General features: G+C 33.5%; 1 protein-coding gene and 1 non-coding gene across 2 annotated transcripts in view; one reads left to right on the top strand and one right to left on the bottom strand.

Annotated features, from left to right (window-relative positions):
- 5-HT7 (5-hydroxytryptamine receptor 7) overlaps window positions 1–19258 on the top strand; it is a 222511-nt gene that overhangs the window by 178607 nt on the left and 24646 nt on the right. The gene's annotated exons all lie outside the window — the stretch shown is intronic.
- Window positions 964–1082, bottom strand: LOC117159859 (5S ribosomal RNA). Its single transcript, XR_004464649.1, has one exon. It is a non-coding gene; the product is annotated as a 5S ribosomal RNA (ribosomal RNA).

The following is a 19258-nucleotide window of genomic DNA, read 5'->3' as shown; positions in this document are numbered from 1 at the left end:
CCGCATCGAGGCTTAAATGGGAGCAAATCGGTAAAAGTTTCATTGGGTACATACGATGTGGAGCAACGAGCTATTGTAAGGTAAATTACGATGCATAATTAAACGATCTATCGTACACGCTTAAACTAATAAAATATTTCGCGCGCGAACAAACCTAGCTTTCCGTAAAGTAATTATAGCGTGATTATTGGCGAAAACCGATGTCAATGCGATTACGTTTGTGACCCATGATAATTCGATGATTTCCGTGTCAGAGTAAACGAAGTCTCCCGTTTAATCTAACCACCATTGTCCTTCCAAATTAATCAAACTTCAAGTATGACAAAAATTCGATTCGAATAAAATAATTAAATGATTCTGAATTGTAACTGTTTTTTTATTGAATCATTATTGGATTATTTTGAAAGTTTTTGTAAATTTTATTACATCTGATTTTATCCATCTATACTTTCTAATATATCAGCCTTATAGATTTAGTCAGGTATTTGATACATTCTTTACTAAAAAAAAAAATCCATTGTATTTTTTTATCGTCGCACGAAAACACGATTTCTGATAATCTGCCAAGTTTAACCGAACACCACGCTTTTTCTCCTCGAATCGTGTCTAGTTTACATGCGGAAATTCAGTTCCGATTTTTAATAGCTACGTCCACCACGGGTATCAGATACTACCTTCCATTTCGTTTCCACGCTCTTTACATATAGAAAACGAATATGATCGATGGGTTTCTTTCATAGAGATAGATTGTTGCTAGACTGGCAGGAAATTTTATTCATGTATACATGTATACTAGCATATCTTTTCTTGCAAAGAGATAGCTTTTCCCAAAGCTTAATTTTTCTATGCTCGATATTACGTGTACGCAACGTTATACTTTATAACTTATTAACTAACTAAATAATGTGGTATGTGATTATATATTATTAGTGAAAGTAAAAAAACGTTAAGAAATGAAAAAAAAGCCAACACTACACAGAATTCCCAAGCGGTCAACCATCTAAGTACTATCCGTGCCCAGCGCTGCTTAACTTTCGTGATCGGACGAGAACGAGTGGTTCCAACGCGGTTTGAGCGTTGGCTGAAAGTATTGGTTTACGATATTGTGGTACTAAATATTATACTTCAACTTAATTCAATATAATTAATTAGTAATACAAAAATTGTAAAGTTAAATTAATAATGAAACATTATATCACCATAGCTATAAATTGTTAAGTAATAGATTCTCTTACCTAATCAATACAAGATTGCCAGTAAAGCAAATGAAATTTTACAAAAGAATTTTAGAACGTGAACTTTATTTCTGGAAACCCAGTTTTCTTGATCGAAACCTATATTTACTGAAAGTGCTCATTGAATAGAATTCAAACGATATCAATTTTAAATTTAGGAATTTTCCCAGTCAAAGTTGTTTTGCAAAAATAGTAGCAACATTTTTCATGGCTTGCTTCGTTTTATACTGAATAATCGTAAATTGTTTGTTTGTCCTTGTTGATATTATGAGTGACAGATACTGTCTCGTAGAAATAGAAAAGTGTCTGTAGTTTGGTAGGCGTTAGGCTACGTATAGGCCAGGTATATGCGCGCGGAGGAGGCCCCGTTGCGACGCTCACAGCGATTCCCGGGCCTCTCTCGATCGCAGCCGGGACGGTTATCGTGGAGGTTTTAGTCGGTTGGAGTCCGACACTACCACGCCGCTTTCCCGAAGCGGCCTGGCGTCCGTGCGGATTTCCTCCACGTAAAATATATAAAAAAAAAAGAAAGGCCAGATATATGTATTTTTTTAGGCGGCAGAAAGCAACCCTTGTGAAAAATAGTATTTGACAAATGAATTCGTATATTAATAACAAGGCGATGTTCCGCTACTTTCAGCACAATATGTATTTAAATAAATAATAAAGTTTATCGTCTAAATGTAAAATTTACCACGTTAAACTAAACCATAAGCTTTAAAAATACATAACTATTGGATTGGTGGATTCCTAAACTCAAAACCACTACGTACCGTGTCTATTCATCGAGTACTATCAGAAAATGCAAAAGAAGTTAAAAAGAGAATGGTTCCCAGAGGAAAAGTTTACCCGTTTCAAAAATCAAAAATTATCCGACTATCTTATTTGAATTAATTAAAAAGTTGTAAAATTATAAAAGAAAAATCCCCAAGCTACAACTCGTCACTTTTCGAATTTATATGTACAGACGATAAAACATTAAATAATTATTATCACTCGGCTTATGTTTCATAAGATCCATTCAGAGTGTCAGTTTAATGGAACTTGAAAAAATCGCTTAGAGGTATCTTTAATTTATTCCACCCTTTTTTTAATAGCTGCAAGACAGCTCACGTCTGGTAGATTTTCCGTGTACGTGATGCACTCAGCCGAAAGACGAGCAAAAATCGTTGCGTTATCCAGCGGGGAGATAATGTCCCCTGACCGCGTGGCGGAAGTTAATCGAGCAACCACCGCTGTAACTGGAATAAAAGGTCATTAAGTGGAAACGGTTGGCAAAGAAAAACGAACACGATGAACTTCCTTTTATTACCTTCCATACGAAGTCATTCTCTACGAAAGAGCCCCACTATATCTTTCTCTCTTTCCCTCACATCCTCTTTAACAAACGCACAGCCGTTTATATGTACTTGGTCTTTATCAGTCCTTAGTCAGTCATTAAAATACTCATTCTCTCCTTGTTCCATCCTTTCTCCTTCTTCCTAGAGAAATATTCCTCTTCCTCTTGATTATTCTAATTTTCTATCGTCTTGCGGTTTTATTACTTTTCACGGTTTTTCCAATCATTAATCGATTTCCTCCCTCTTTCGACTCTTCTCGCGCTTTTTCTTCTGATTTCTTTCTTAGTCCTTCATCTTTACCAAGTTAGGGGTCCTTAGTTAATCATTAAAATACTCATTTTCTCCCTATTCCGCTATTTCTCCTTCGTGCTAGAGTTATACAAGTTTATGCAAATATTTTAGTAATCTTCGCAAGGTGTATACTCCCAATAATACCTTGTAACTTTTATATACACTTTCAGGTACTCGTAGGAATAGGATTATAGGACTGTACTATACGCACTATATATCCGAAAAACATTGAATAACATATGGATGGTGCTATAAACACAATTACAATTAAAAACTGTATACATTTTCAGATCCAAACTTGATCAATATAATCACGATAGCCGTGTCTCGTTATAGTGCTTATAAAATTTCAAAATGTTTTATAAAATATAATACGTAAAAAATTTTTCAGCATAATCCATTGTATACTGTGTAGGTATCTTCCCCTCTTGTTTATTCTAATTTAATATCATCTCTCGGATTTTTCTTTTCCTCGCTTTCTCCTATTGATTATCAATTTCTTCTTTCTCTCAACATTTTCCACTCTCTTTCTTCTAATTTTCTTCTTTTTCACTCTCTTTCTCTTTCCGTTTTTTCGATCTTCCATCCATGTTTCTCTTCCTCCTTTATTTCTTGCCCCATTACTTTCCTCTCTTGACTACACATTTTCATTCTCTCCGCTTTTTCGTTTCACCACTCGTCAACTTTATCTGTCTCTCCACTGTCTCATTTCTCGTCACCTATGTCTTTGCATTCAACATATTTTACAATAGACTTAATGGAACCGTGCAGCTGCTGTCGTACAGCCATCAGAGAAATTCACACCATTGTAGTAATTCTCGTAAGCCCTACCTTGCTTCCTTCTTTTTCTCTCTCTTTTCATCCTTCCATAATAGAACCGCAGAACCATATTATTCCCTGGTTACACGGAATCCGTCAATATCAATCTGATGTTCGTCAATATTTCATAGCATTGATATCGAAAGCTTGGAAAATAGTCAAACAGTTTCACAGTGCCGTCAATAAGTGAGCTATTTACAGATCAAAATATTTAAATTCATTATTTGAAATATTGGTTTTAGAGCACTTGTAATTGATGCTTATCTTAAGATTGCGAATATTTATGTATCTATGCAAAACTTGTATTAAATGCAAAGCTATACAGAAGTATATAAAATATCCATAATATAATACTCGTTATAATCTTTAACAAGTAAACCAATTGTCTACCTAGATGCCATGTTTTTAAAATTATTCATAAAGATATGGCTTTGGATAAATACCCGCAGCCTTCTCATCTCATAAGAGTTTCATCAATTTTCTCCGATTTTCGTTTTGTGAAGTTAACCGATTTGGCAAATAAGCGGCTGAAATAGATTTAGCAGGAAATGGCAGATTCACTATCATTGTTTCCCCATTTTCTTTTTGTTTTTACGAGCGAAAAAACGCCCATTAGGCGTGGACGGGGTGTTCATAAATCAGCAAGACAGCCATAGTATCCATAATGGCTGGATGGCGCGGTACAGTCGATATTTCGACTATCAAACGACGAAACCCTCGGTGAAAGGAAATTAAACATTCGTGATCAATACGAATGACGGATATACTGCCTTGCAAATGGATTTGTCTTTTGCCTGCTAGGCTATCAAAGCGTTGTGGTTTGTGAGTGAATTAAACATTCAATTTGGCGTTCGTATTGCCGGAATATTGTATGTACAGAAATTTTTATTCTACATAGAATGTTTTATCGATTTAGCGTTGAGGCGATTCATAACTCAAAAATGTCTTAAAAAACTTTATTATCAAAATTCACTTTACTTTTTGTGAAAGTATTCGTAATATAAATACAGTTCTCAATTTTTAAAGTTCCATTACTTTCGTGAGTTATATCAATAATTCTCGAACAAAACTTAACTTATATTAATTTTGAAATTAGATTAGTATTCATATCATTATTGGCAATTGTAAAATATAAAATATGATTATAATATATATACATATATACATCTATTAACGTTAGAAGCCTTTCCAGCACGTTCGAAGAATCTTCTTAATCTGATTCTTAACTTAAAAACTGAAAATTCTGAAGATGAAGAGCTTGACTAATAACAAAAATAATTCTCCAAGACTTGACAATTGTAAACGCTAATCTTTTTTATTATCGCGTATCGGTTTTTAAAAAATCAATTTAATCGCATTATGATGTTCTATTATTTTACGTATCTACAGTGATTAGAAGGAATGAATTTATTATAATTTAATCTCCCCATAATTTTTTAATTAAAGTACCTACGTCTTGTCGAAAGTAAGCGAGTGTTGGAATAGTCTCGTACCACAGTGTGATTCGCTATACAAAAATTCTCTTATTTAAACGTTCTTGTCTGTCTATTAACTCGGATGTTTAAAGTTCTCTACTTCCCCAATTCCCTTCGCATCCCGGTACAGATATACTTAGTTTCGTTACCAGTAGTTAAGATTAAAAGTTGCTAATTACACGAGCGAATATCTTGCGTTAGTTTGCAAGTCCCTTATTTTAAATGCTCTTACGAATTCTCAAAGTATTTGTCGCAGTCGCTTTGATCTGATCACCGTACAGAAAATTTCGAATCGAGCATTTAACGACATCCTATTAATTCCGTCCGTTATACATGCTTATAAACGCTCTGGTTGTTTCATACAAATAACATATAAAAATAATAACTATATTTTTTCAATTATTTATTCGTAATAATTATAATATAATTTTTATAAAAATATTTTTTAATGAAATAAATTTGGCAAATTTGAGGTCTACGCCTAGAAACAATGGATAAACATTGTCCCCTGGAATGTATTTATATACACCAAGAATTGTTAGAATTCGATTTTTGTACGATAGTTGAACAGCTTCTGCGGCAGAAGATCGTAAAGAAGAGTAACGATTGTCACATCGCGACCATAAATCAGAAAGAAAGATGCGAGTATGCTGGTACACGTCGATTGAGTTTTTAATAAAGTTTTTTATCGCTAACATCGTTATCATACGACTACATCATCGTACTAGGATCATAAGCTTTTGTCTCGACTATGTCATTCCGTTCTGACACTTTAATTTAAATATTCTAATCTTTCAGATCACTTCATGTTCACACTACATATATTATCGTATACCAAATTAACTAAATAATAAGCTTAAATACACTATTTAATGGACTTTCGGTTTGGTTCGGGGCGAGGGTAACACGCGGACAGAGAGCTCTGTGGGAAAAGGGAAGTGTGAAGGGAAAAAGGAGAAGGAAGCACAAAGTGACACGAAAAAGAGAAAATAAAGGGTGAGAATACGAGGAGAAAGTGAAAGAAAAGCGAAAAGAAGTCAGTTGAGAGAGAGGTACAAATTAGAAAAACTAGAGGAGAAGAGGTTAGGAAGTCAAAAGCGCGGCAAATAAAGTAAAGTGGGGAAACGACAGATGGCGTCAAACAGAGGAAGACTAAGAAACGCGGGTAAAACGGGAGATAAGGCAGATTTCAAAAACACTGTTTAATGTAACAAAATATACCTTCCTTTTTATAGTATTAATTCCCTCGATTTTTATACATAAAGCTCAATATTCTAATTCAATGGTAATATTTTTAAATACGATAAAATAATGTAGCAAACAATACTCTTCAATACACCATACAACATATTAAAATGAAATGATAAATGTAATACGACAGTATGCTAAGCAATATTTTTCAATATATCATACACGTACTAAAATATTCTAGTAGTCGATAAACATTTCCTATAATTCCCTGATAGTTAATCGTGCTATTACACTGCATCTCAGGTACATATCCGCTAAAGTATAATCGCATTTTCATACGTGTTTTGATATATTCGGGTAATACCTCGTCTTAAAGGTCCTTCAACGACGCGATTTCATGTATTTCTAATGAGGATGCATTAAGATGTTGCTCGCGTTGGATCGCGTAGGCGTCCCTTGTCGCGTGGGCTACAGCCATCCCACGATGATATCAGGGAAACGCGAGTAGCTGCGAGCGCGCACAGTAGCTTCATACAACTGCCCTTCCTTCCGGAGATACTGGAACGCGATTCAGCTAGGAAACGTGGGAAACGAGCAACGGAATCCCATGATAATCTGTACTGATAAAACACGTGTTCAAATTGTTATATGATATCCAGGTTTCGCTCTAAATTTACTTTGTATGCAGAGAAGAATTTTGATGTAACAAGAATACGAATTATCTGTACTTACGCAACGATCCAAAATTATCTGGATATTTACTTATTTTCAACAAAATGTATCTTACGATATTATAGATGAATCGAGCTGCAGTGATTTCAATCTTTAGAATTGGATTGCGCATATTTATGTATCTTTAGAAAATTTGAAAAGTCTAGAAACGCACAGCAATAAATGCAATATAAGTAGTATGCTAAAATGTATAAAATATAGAGTATAATTCGTAATGTGTAATTTTGATCACTATTTAATTTATGACACATTAACCCATATGAATTCAAGCGTTCACCGCAATTCACAGACAAGATGCGTCATTTTGATAGCAATTTCACGAAATTCAAATATACATTTTCGATTAAAGAATGTTCAGCCGCGCTTCCGATGCTCAATTTTAGGAATTGCGACTGTCGAACATCGAACAGCACGATGATATCGACGTTTTGCATGCAACGATGCGAATGTTACGCGTCGATGACGGATCATTCAGTTGGAAAAATGAAATTCACTTTGACACGCAGCTTTAGATCAGATCTCGGATTGGATGAATGGTTGTTCAATCCTCGCCAATCTGACGATGCTAAATTTATTTTCACTTTACAATCAATTAAATAATTATAACGAACAAACGAAAGCCTTAATAATGTATCGTACAAAATTAGATATATGAAAAGTATTATAACTATTTAATTTTTAGGTAAGAAATAAAATATTCTTGGTAAAATATTAGTGAAAAGTCTAGAATAGCATGTATTTCGTGCTTGCATTCAATTTGAGAGAGAAAGAGCAAATATTCCCTAAGAAATGGAAACTATTTAATATTCTAAAAACATCACTTGTATTTCTATGGATTACAAATAACTCGATCTATTCAATTCGTCAGTTGTTATTTTTCAATATGTTCACGAACATAAAAATTTTGTTATCGTATTCTACGCAAGGAGTTATCGTATTCTACCAAGAGTTCTTCCTGGATACTATAATTTCGCAGACCTTCTTTCTGCGATCTTTAAAAAGGGCAGTATGTAATTGCACAACATACATTTTCCCCGGGATTCTGTCGCTTCCAATCTTTTTCCTCCCTGATTTCTCCATGATATAGTTAGTAGAAAAGAATGGAAAGTGAAAGAAAACTGACGTGCACGCATGCAAAGGGACAAATCAAAGTGCATTCTGTGCGAGCTTTTTGTAGGGGGAACTTTCCTGACGAACTGAACAACTGAACGTAAATGAGGCGCGCATTGTTGCATAATTCATGTCCATGCAAAGGCAAAAGGAACAGGTTGGATTGTGTGCAAACAACGAAAAATCCATGTTCCTCGTTGGACGTTATCCGCTGATTTAAATTGTATTCTTAATGCATATTCACGGAATGAAATTGAAGTTTCTTTGGATCTAAATACGTGAGATTTTCATTTTACTCGAGTACTATTTTATTGTATTGATAAGGGGACTGTGGATTTTTATGCATTTATGCGAGATGCAAAGATACAATAATGCGCAAAATAAAAAAAGTTTAGCACTTATTGTAGTACATATTGTATGTCTCAATTAATTTATCATGAATTACATAGTAAATATCTGTCGTAGTTACAACTCTATGAAGAAAAACAAACTGTTTTCAGGACAAAGTTAAACTATTTCAAGAGGCGCATGTAACGAAGAAAAAATCTTTTTTAATGTCACGATTTTTTCACGAAATTTCAAGGTTATCGGTATATTTACAAATGAAAACCAATATTTCTTTATCCATCAATAGATGCGTTTATGTATATTCTATACAAAATATTGAGATACTTGTGTCTGAAAATGCTATTTTAAAGTGATATTTTAACCTTAATTTTGTAAAACTTAATATATAAAAAACAAGGAAAGACGTAAAGTAACACTCTTTCGTTTATATTTTCCTTGTCTTTCATTCTATATTTGATGAGAGATATGATAAACTTATTTTTCTTAAATTTTTTATGTTAATTGATTTTGTTGATGATTTTAATTTTTTTTGTTTATTTTATCGCATATTTTACTTCAATTTACTTAATTTATTTTATTAAATAGTACAAAAGACACAGTGAAATAGGATATAATAAATTTTATGGTATGATTGTAATCCAATTATCGAAAGATCAAGATCTACAAAAGTTTCCTGGTATATTAGGAAGGAGCAGGAAATACAGTATCTTGATAAGATCTAGACACGATTGGCGACGAATACAAAAGTCGTATGACGTGACAATGGTTCGCCGGAAAATGACGAACCTTCATGGAAAGATCGATACACTCGCAGAATGAAACACAGCGAAACGTAGAACGGCGAAAGACAAATGGTAGAAAGAAAATCTAGAAAAATAAGGAACACGGAATGATATATGGTCCCTGTACATCTGCAATGTTCTTGAAAGGTGAGGATCGAAGAAACGATATCCATTTTTGAGTCAACAAAAACACGATCGTGTATAATTGATCGATGTAGAAATTTTTCTAAATAAGTAATAAACATATCAAGAATGACAAAAATTCTAGTATTAATCCTTTACAATTTTGTTCTATCGCATATTTTATTTTTTATAATTTCTTTCATTTAATGTCTATTGCTTCGTACTATATTAATATTATACCGTGTGTAAGAATTAAAAGCAGTAGTAATTTTCAATCCATGTTTCACTTTTTCAAAGATTCCCATCGAAAGAAGTTATCGATACTTTTTATGCCCACTTTTCAAATTTATAATATTAACGCTGCCACTAAATTGATATTAATATCGCTATTCCACAAATTCGAAACCGAAAAAAAATAAATAACTATGGACAATATTCGCGAGCGAGGATGTATGAAAGCATAGGGAAATAAAGAAATATGTCGTGTGATCGACAGATGAAACTCGAGGGATTTATGAAATTGGATTGCATGCAGAATGCAAAAGTATACAAAAGATAAAATCGAGATGAAAATTATGAGAGACCATACCGTCAATGTATCATCGAGAAAAAGTGAAATAGTATGCATTCCATACAATCCGGCCTTTTTTAATTCAATGTGTTCACTAGTTTTATAGTGAAAGTTAAAATATTCGCGATCACTTATATATAAGTAATAATAAATATAAGTAAATAATTTTTCTAGCTGCTCCGATTGAACAATTTTTGTTAACACATTTCCATCTTTTTACCATTACAATATATGATGTTTTTTGAATAAGAGTCTTTGAAGAATCTCTAATGTCACATTTTATTATATCACATCGGACGTGTCGTTTCAGCGTCAGTTTTGAACTAACACGCACAGAGAACATTATCAATTGCTATTCTATTATATATCTTTGTTTCAATTGTATCCCAATTAAAATACTAATACATCGTTTTAAAAATAAAATATTAACATTATAGGCGCACCAAAAGATAGAAGAAGTTTCACTTTAAAATAATTATAATATAATATAAATATATTAATATAATAATATAAAATAGTATAATATAAAATATAAACGAAATAATATAATAATATAGAACTAAAAACACAAAATCTTTTCAGTCTAATGAGATAAGTACATTGATATTAATAAAAGTTAAAAAGTGACGGTAACAGGGGTCAAAGTTTCTTTGTTAAATTCTTTCCATCTCCGACAGCTCTTACTTCGTCAGCGTTAATTAAAATCTCAAGAATCGCCCGGTTACCTTTTCTCTTTTTTCCCTCGAGAAACACATCTATTTAGCGTCGTGTTCTCCTTAAAAGTTTCCAATTTCCAAGACTTGCTCAAAAAAAAAGTTGTCGCAAAAATCGCCGCTCGAACTCTCGTTTCGAACGGCGACAACGACCAACTGTCTCGATATCACCGGTTAAGACAAAATTTAATCAAGGCTCGTGCACACCAACGCAACGCTTCGACTTCAATTTGTTCGGGACAAGACTAGCTTCGACAATACCTTTGTCCGAGCGTTAAAAGATGGCAACGGAGCTTGTATAACGTATAATTGATAATTAAATATAATTAAATAAAGGAAAATTGCTGGCCCTGACGAATTGAAACGGACAACGAAATCGATAATGTAAACTACTGGTAATTTTATAAAACATCCAAAATTTCTTGTAACGTTGGCGTTCAATTCTTTTACGAATTAATTTTGTTCTTTTTGCTCGTGTGATTACGTAGACATGTACGAGCAATTTTAATTCAATTAAATTGCGTTTTTGGCGGTAGTTCGTTAATGTGGATTCTACCAATGAATATAATATGATTTTAATCTACCATAAAAATAATATTCAGAAATTGTATTTTACTTTTACTTTGCTTTATTTTTCATATAAACAAAACTTTTATTCATATAATCAAAATTTTTATTTAAGCAATAAATCTAGTAACACTTAATTTCTGTATAAAATTCTGTTGCGTTAATATTATTAAATATACGTGGTTTCTACTACAGTTTATAATACAATTTTAATCTGCCATAATGATAATATTTGAAGAAATGTTGGTTTTTATCGCGATAACAAAATTTTACGTACACAATTTCAATTTTTATAGTACATGTAACACAAATATGCGTGAGTGTCTTCCTACGAGGATTCTAATGATTTTCACGTGACAAAATGAAACATAACAATTCGCAAAATTAAAAGTAGCTCAAGTGTACAGTCTCGTGAATATTTTATTGAAATCCTTCGAAACTGTAATGTATGTGACCTTTGCGTGTATCGACATCTGCGTGTCTCATACACAGGCTATTAAATTCAACACCGAACAATCTGGTATTTAGCTCGCGTTATATAAGGATTTCACGTGTTCGTTAAAAAAGAATTCTGGCAAAGCATTGTTTAACAACAATTACATGCAAATCCCGTTGCATAAGCGACTAATTACAATTTTTCATGAATGTACGAGTAGGAACAACTGAAACAATCAGTGGTTGCGAAAAAGAACGTTAGCATTGAAATTAACGTCTTAATTTGTAGCATTTTGTTGTGTATTATGGTTATTATTTTACACGATGTATGCGGCAAAAATCAAATAAAATTCGCATTACAGATATAAATGGAATATTTCATTTATGTGAAGATTATAATGGTAAAAATAATATTTAAAATATGAGATTGAACAGACAGTAAATGTGGTTGGTATAAATCACACCCCAGATGCGTTTATTTATTTTCATTTATTACCAGACATATATAAATATAGATATCGAAATTTCATTGAAAACGTATTTTTGACATCGACATTATAAAATATTTGTTTTATAACTATATAAAATATCAAAAGTGTAATATTATTATATTTATCGCCTAAAAAAATTTTCTACCTGGTTCCCATCTTTTTAATTATGCTCATAAAACAATAAATTTGCACAGATATCCGCAATCTACTTATAAACACTCAACCTGTCAAATAAACTTGCATATTTACACCTTGTTATGTTACATAATTCATTATCATGCAATTATCTGCATTTCTTCCATAACCCATTACACTCAGAACATTTCAAAACTTCGTTCAACTTTTCTTTTCACCGGTTCCGGAATCAACTTCATTTCAACTCTTCTAGGGAACGAGCGGCTAAAAATAACTAGCGTAATTGCGTCAGTGTCAATCAAGTCGGCTATCGGCAACCAAAGCCACGCGATCGACTCGAAATCCCTCGAGTAAGCCAGCCAAGAAAGGAGAAAGATTCGCAGGAATATCCCCAAAGGCGAATTTATTCGCGAACACAAATTGTCGATGCTGTCGTTTCCCGACAACGCTGAGAATCTCCCAACGAATCCTAACGCTACATTGGGATTAATTTTCACCCATCTTCTATCAATTTTTCTCCGGCTTGGAAGAGGATCGTAACTCCTGATTTCTGGCCAGAATAGCCTTAATGCTCTGAACTGGATGTTTCACCGAGCATCAGCCATCTAGGATTGCGTTTTATCGCGATGATCTAAAATATATCGACCATACTTGCTTACGCTGTCAACGTTTTAGCGTCCCTCCTTTGGAAAATTATTTATTGTCAAGGTTCGCATTCTTCAGCCTCGTGTCGTTAGCCTTCTCCTAAAGAAAATCCCTAAATCGGTGATTTTAGTGATCGTAAACTTTTTTCAAGTTCTATTGACTAGATTAAGTGTTATTATGGAGTCTTGAAATAGCTCAATTGTTACGACTAGACTGTAAATGTTTACGCAACGTATATATTGTTTTGAATACAATCAAAGAAGTAAAACATAAATAAAGATTTACTTCATATTCTAAATATTATAATGAATAGCTCGCTTCGGATATTTCGTATGTTTTTGTATATTATAAGCAGTCGATAGATTCTTGCATATTCAAATATCCTATAAATTTATAAATATCTGCACAAACGTCTTAAGAAGTAAAAACATTTAAAATAATATCAAGAACCATAAAAAGATCGGATTACCTTTTAGTAAAAAGCTTAAGACTAAAGTTAAAGCGCAGGACTGTAAGTTAATTTATATTTATAATTATTTATAAATATTTATAATAATGCGTTTACACCACATTTGCACAACACTTCGCTACTTACAATTAATGGGATCTTAATACGTTACTTCTCAATTACTTTGTAGAATACTATAAAACGCTTCCAATCTAACGATCTTCAAATTGATCTTCGTTTATTGGGTTCTGAATGAATGATCACGTGATTGGATCGATGAACTGAAAGAGACATTTATCGTAGACCTCTGTGGACCGGAAGAAGATTAAACGGTATTGCTAATACGCGTAGCACGCACCATGTGTTGAAAGATCATGGTGTATGAGATGGTGTATGTCGAAAAAGCTGAACGTAATCACGCGACGGGATATTGTGTAGGAGTGGTTGCGGTTTGGGGTGGAACGAAGGATGTGGAGAATAAACGTGAAAATGAGGGTGAATACGTAGTTGAGGACGAGATACATAGGTGGTTTGGGTGATTAGGGGATTACGTGTTTGATTGATAATTCGTTATTCTTCTTTGCGGTTGAAAGATAGATTTATGGTAAAACGTGGTGTTGAAATTAAATACGTAATTTTTTATAGTAATGTTTTTAATTTTAACAAGACAGAATGATTGCGCCTGAATTAATTCCAGTCAATAGTCTACAATTGCTCACAAAAGTATTTGGACACTTGTCATTGTGTATGTTATATAAAATCTTATGAAATTCCATTAGCATAATGAAACACGACTGTCAGAATGGTATTAATAAAATTTGGAAACCAATCTGGAAATGTAAACAAAAATTAGCAGATATTTACTGCATACGTACATTCAGTAAAAAATTAGTATACAGTATGAATAACCATCTTAATCATACAATAGATGTTAAAGATAATTCCAATGAATATTTAGTTTCAGAGAAATTATAACAGAGTGACTTAATAACTTGAAACCTAAGGTAAATTTTACTTCATCAAATTTAAAGCATTACAATTTTTTGAAAATAAAATTTTTATATATGTACATTATACACCGTGTATCAAATGATCTTTATTTCAAATTACGAAACATTTGTTGCTTCACTGATATAATGATTCATGCAGATTGTTTTATAACTATTATACAGCACAAGGACACACACAATTGCAGGAGGGCATGAGGTATGGCCACAAGTTTAATGACGTGTGTAATTTAATTGCAGAGTTAACACGAAAAGTTAATCTGAATTCCTACGATTCTCAGGAATTTCGTGACTGCAGTCATGGTTCCATTTTCGGGCATTTCCTCCTTCGTAATTAACTCCTTTGTCTTTGCTCAAAGAGCTTCGCCACATTTAACACGTAAACATTATTTACTTTACAAGAATGTATATGTTGTATTTTGCTGTACTACAAAATATCGTAGATCGTTTGACTCAGATAAAATGTTATTCGATAAAGCTAGATATATTTTAAAAACATCACAGATTCGATACTTTATGACGTAGTATATTTAAAATAAAATTCAATTTTTTTTGTTTTCTACATTTTAACTCCCTTTTATATCTCTATTTTTCCGATTTCATTTTACTTGCTTTTCAGTGTTCTATTATATTTTATCCATATGCAATTATACTAGAATTAAGTTACTAAAGTTCTAGATTAAGGTAAAAAGGTGCAATTAATTTTAATTTGCCTTTTCACAAGCAAAAAAACCTGCTCATAGAAAGTTAAATTATCAAGTAAAAAATTATGTGGTAGCACAGAAATCGGGTTAAATTCTAACAATATTATATTTTTCATAATTATTATTTATCACGTTCATAAGGTTCTTTAAATTATTTGAATTAAAAAATGTGTTCCTGGCTTTTCTACTCTTTTATACTCGTTACTTCTTTCAATTAACAACATTTTAACATTAACAAGCTCCTCTTACTTGTTTTCACGTTCCTGCTCTTTTATCATCAAAATTCAGATAGCTTTTACGAATATTTTTTAACTGCACACCCGCCCACGTTATTATTGTCTAAAAATGCTATAAAGCAATATGGTTGTCATTTTATTTCGTACTATAAATTTTCTTTTCCGCATTATACTTGCGCGTGTCAAATACAATTTTATCAAAGAATTAAATTGGAATTTACGATTAGTTTGTTGTATCATACATGCTCCTGATTTTACTTCCATAACTAAACAGATTTACACGCATAGGAAGTATTAACAAGTCAAGAGTCCAAAATTACAATTACCATTAATCAGCTCGTAGCATGCAAAATCAACTCAGAAACTGGTACCAACACAGCGGCCACACAACTCTCCTAATTCCCGACCTAGTTCACACAGAAATTCTTGTTGCAACCAACCCACCACCACCTCACATCGCTAATTACTTTAGACCGAAGGCCCACTAAGAAATTCATCAGCCGTTCCTAAAAATAATAGCCGTACACGAATCTTTTTACCGCGACACCCTCTGACCCTTGACCTGTCACGCGAAAATGAAGAAACGTCGCAAGAATAACTTGTCGACCTTGGCAAATTCGTTTCTACCGCCTCTTCCGTCGAGAGACGTATTCCTCTGGTTTCGTGGTACCTTCGAAAGCTCACGATAGCTCGGCAAAGTTATTAATAGTGAAACGGGAACGTCGCTACGACGAAGATGGATAACAATAAGGAAAAAGACAAGAACAGGTTTGAAGGGTAAGAAGGAAGAAATTCGGGCGGAGGATAGACGAAGGGAAAAAGCGAAGGAATAGCTAATGGAGATGCTCGAGAGTGGCGTCGAGTTAATAGCGAGTGCGGTGGAGCGAACCGAAGGCCGACCTGGAAGGGGTTGAAATATTAAATTAAACGAGCCACGTTGGCTCGACTTCGCTACCTTCTATTCTACGTCGAGCTCGCGATTCGTCGCCGGATACTATACGAGACCAGGCCCGGGTGGAAACACGGTCCGAGGGATCGTTTTTTTCATCGTCAAAATTAATGCTTCCTTTGACGATTCAACGTGCCACGCGCGTTACCAAACACGTGCGGAGGTTGGCGATCGCGAGCCTTGCCGTTTGGAACGGGTTCAAGGTCGAATTTACCACCCGTTGTTGGCTTCCGAAAGAAAACACCGTTTCGGGAATTTGCAGTAGCGTTTCCGAGAGGATGCATGGATCGCATTGTCCACGGAATCTGTATCTGATTCTCCGAATGAAAAATGCGATACGTGTCTGTGTTGTTCGGAAGGCACGCTCAGATTTATGGATACAGGTCGAAGGGAGGGTGACTCCGAAACCAGAACGAGGCGAAAGGGACTGCATCGTGATTTGACTGCCTCGTTTGTCTGCTTTTTCGTGCTGTTGGCTTGCGCTCGATGAAAAGACAGTTCGAATAGAGCGGGAGATTTATCTATGAGGTAAAGTTTTCTTCGATTGAACAGTATAATTTACAGTAGTTGTTTTCATATCAAGTACAGTAGAACGCCCCTTGTCCGCATACCCATTATTCGAATAGCCTAATATCCGAACATTCGCAGCAACGAATGCTCTTTTCCGTTTCAAATATGTACATATTTTATTAGTGTTTATATAAGATGTATTTATTCCTTTATTCGATCGAGTGAATTCTGATGATTAGAATCTAGTATGAAACTAATGACGAATGAAAACAAAATACGACATAATTAGAAAACTCGGAAGTGTAAGTACAACGAAATTAGTAAAAATACGTGGTGTTGGAAAAGCCACAATCATAGACATTAAGAAGCAAAAACATGATACGGAGAATTATCTAAAGCAGACAGGACCCTCTGCTGCTGACAACGGTGGAAAAGCCTTAAATATACTAATGTAATAAAATGATTTCGTTGCGATAAAGACGATAATAATTACGATTGTACACAAATGGAAACAACAAACGAGAGTGGTAATGAACAGGTGCCTTCTCATGCCGAACGTTAGAATTTAATCTTAAAGTTAAGATAAATAATCTGTGGAAGACACAATGTTTATGTTGAAATAATATTTGGTAATATTTATTAAACAGAATTACAAAACCAAATGTATTTAAAATATAAGTGAGTGATATGGTATAATTAACAAAGTGTGCAGGTAAAGAATTTATGGATTGTTGACAGTTGGCCAGTTACTCTCAGACTGACTGTACGTAGTGACCCATGGTCCCTTAAAAGATTTTGAACCCCACTCTCTATACAGTAGTGAGTATGACATGTGTAAGTGTCCTATTCAAATGCCTGTATAGGTGTCTGTATAAGATTATTTGTATCTGTGTGTGTAATATCGTTGTAGTCCAACACCGAAACATTCGTGGCATTCGAAAAAGGCTTCGATGGTTCGAAGTAGGAAAAAAATGTAACTCTATGTAGTTATTTGTGTTGAAAGATTTATATAGCTTAGCAGTCAAAAAGATACGAAGTCCATAAATATTTAAAGAATTGTGATTGTTCAATTATCCGAAAAGTTGTGTCTCCACATTAGGTCGGATAAGCTCTATTGTATTAGATGTGTAAATATTATATGTAGTAGTGTCATAAATCATAGATTCTGGATTTGATAGAGAAAGCTCTACGTAGCAAGTAAATTAACTCCCAGTTGGATTATATATCATTGGATAATATGTTTTTTTTTAATTTTACAGTAATTTTAATTTATAACCTAAGTTTTATTTGATAATTATGCACTATCGATTTCTTGCATAAACTATGGACTATATGCTGAAATTAGATGCCTTGAAATTCAGTAATCTTCGAAATTATATCGTTTTGACCTTATGAGTTGATATATTTATTATATTTTTGATATACACCTAGAATCCTATTGAAATATCTAATATTTTCCAACAAAGTTGCATAATTGTTCAGCTCTGGTTTTACAATCCAATTCGTAAAAATGCAAATACATAACTTCATCCTAAAAACTAAATTTATGATATAATTATATATATAACTTCCTTTTCCTTTAAGAGCTTTTATTATCTATAAATGAAATTACCTATATCGTTTATAAAAATTGTATGTTAACAGCAAGCTTCTAGTTACATTTAACAATATTAAACTTCTACCTCCTTCCAAGTTGCTTCGAGTATACGGTTAATACAACTTAAATATACAAAGTTTTCATAAACTTGGAATTAAATGTTGAAGATTACCAGGAAGAAACTTTAACTTCCAAGATTATATGGAAGAGAATAGCTTCGTCGAAAATCTTGAAATAATAAAACTAAGAATGTGGCAAAAAAATAAAAGGGAAAGCATCCGATCGATTAAAGACCAAAATGAAATTACTTTTCTTCTCTTCGAAGATGAAATAAGAAAATGTCATTACTTGTAACTTAATGGTTTCACGCAACAAAATAGCGTAACAGTGTGAGAAAGAAAAATCGACCTGATAGAACATATTTGACAGGGCAGAATAAAATATAACAAGACATCAAACATAAAACGATAGGAAGAAATTGCGGAAAGGAAAGAAAGAAGATTTTTAGAAGTTTATTCTATTGATACGATATCTTATAAGGGCATATTGTATACATTCATATCATATGAAGAGTTGTATATCTATAAAAATAACTGTTACGCCGGGCCTCTCTGCCTGGCCCAGGTCACACACCGCGGGCCAGACGGACACCAGATGTCCGCTTTTCCGTACGGCGTACCCTCAATATCCTTAAGCACCCGTCATAAACCCGAGTCACTTGCCTGCTAAGGTCCTTCAAAACAAACAAACATCTGTGTCCGAAGAATTTCTAAAGACTATTGTCTACCACGGCGGGACAAGGGA

The sequence above is a fragment of the Bombus vancouverensis genome, chromosome 2 (genome assembly GCF_051014615.1).
Source record: "Bombus vancouverensis nearcticus chromosome 2, iyBomVanc1_principal, whole genome shotgun sequence".
Taxonomy (NCBI): Eukaryota; Metazoa; Arthropoda; class Insecta; order Hymenoptera; family Apidae; genus Bombus; species Bombus vancouverensis.
Note: the sequence above shows the minus strand (reverse complement) of the source record. Positions and strands in the feature narration are given on the sequence as shown.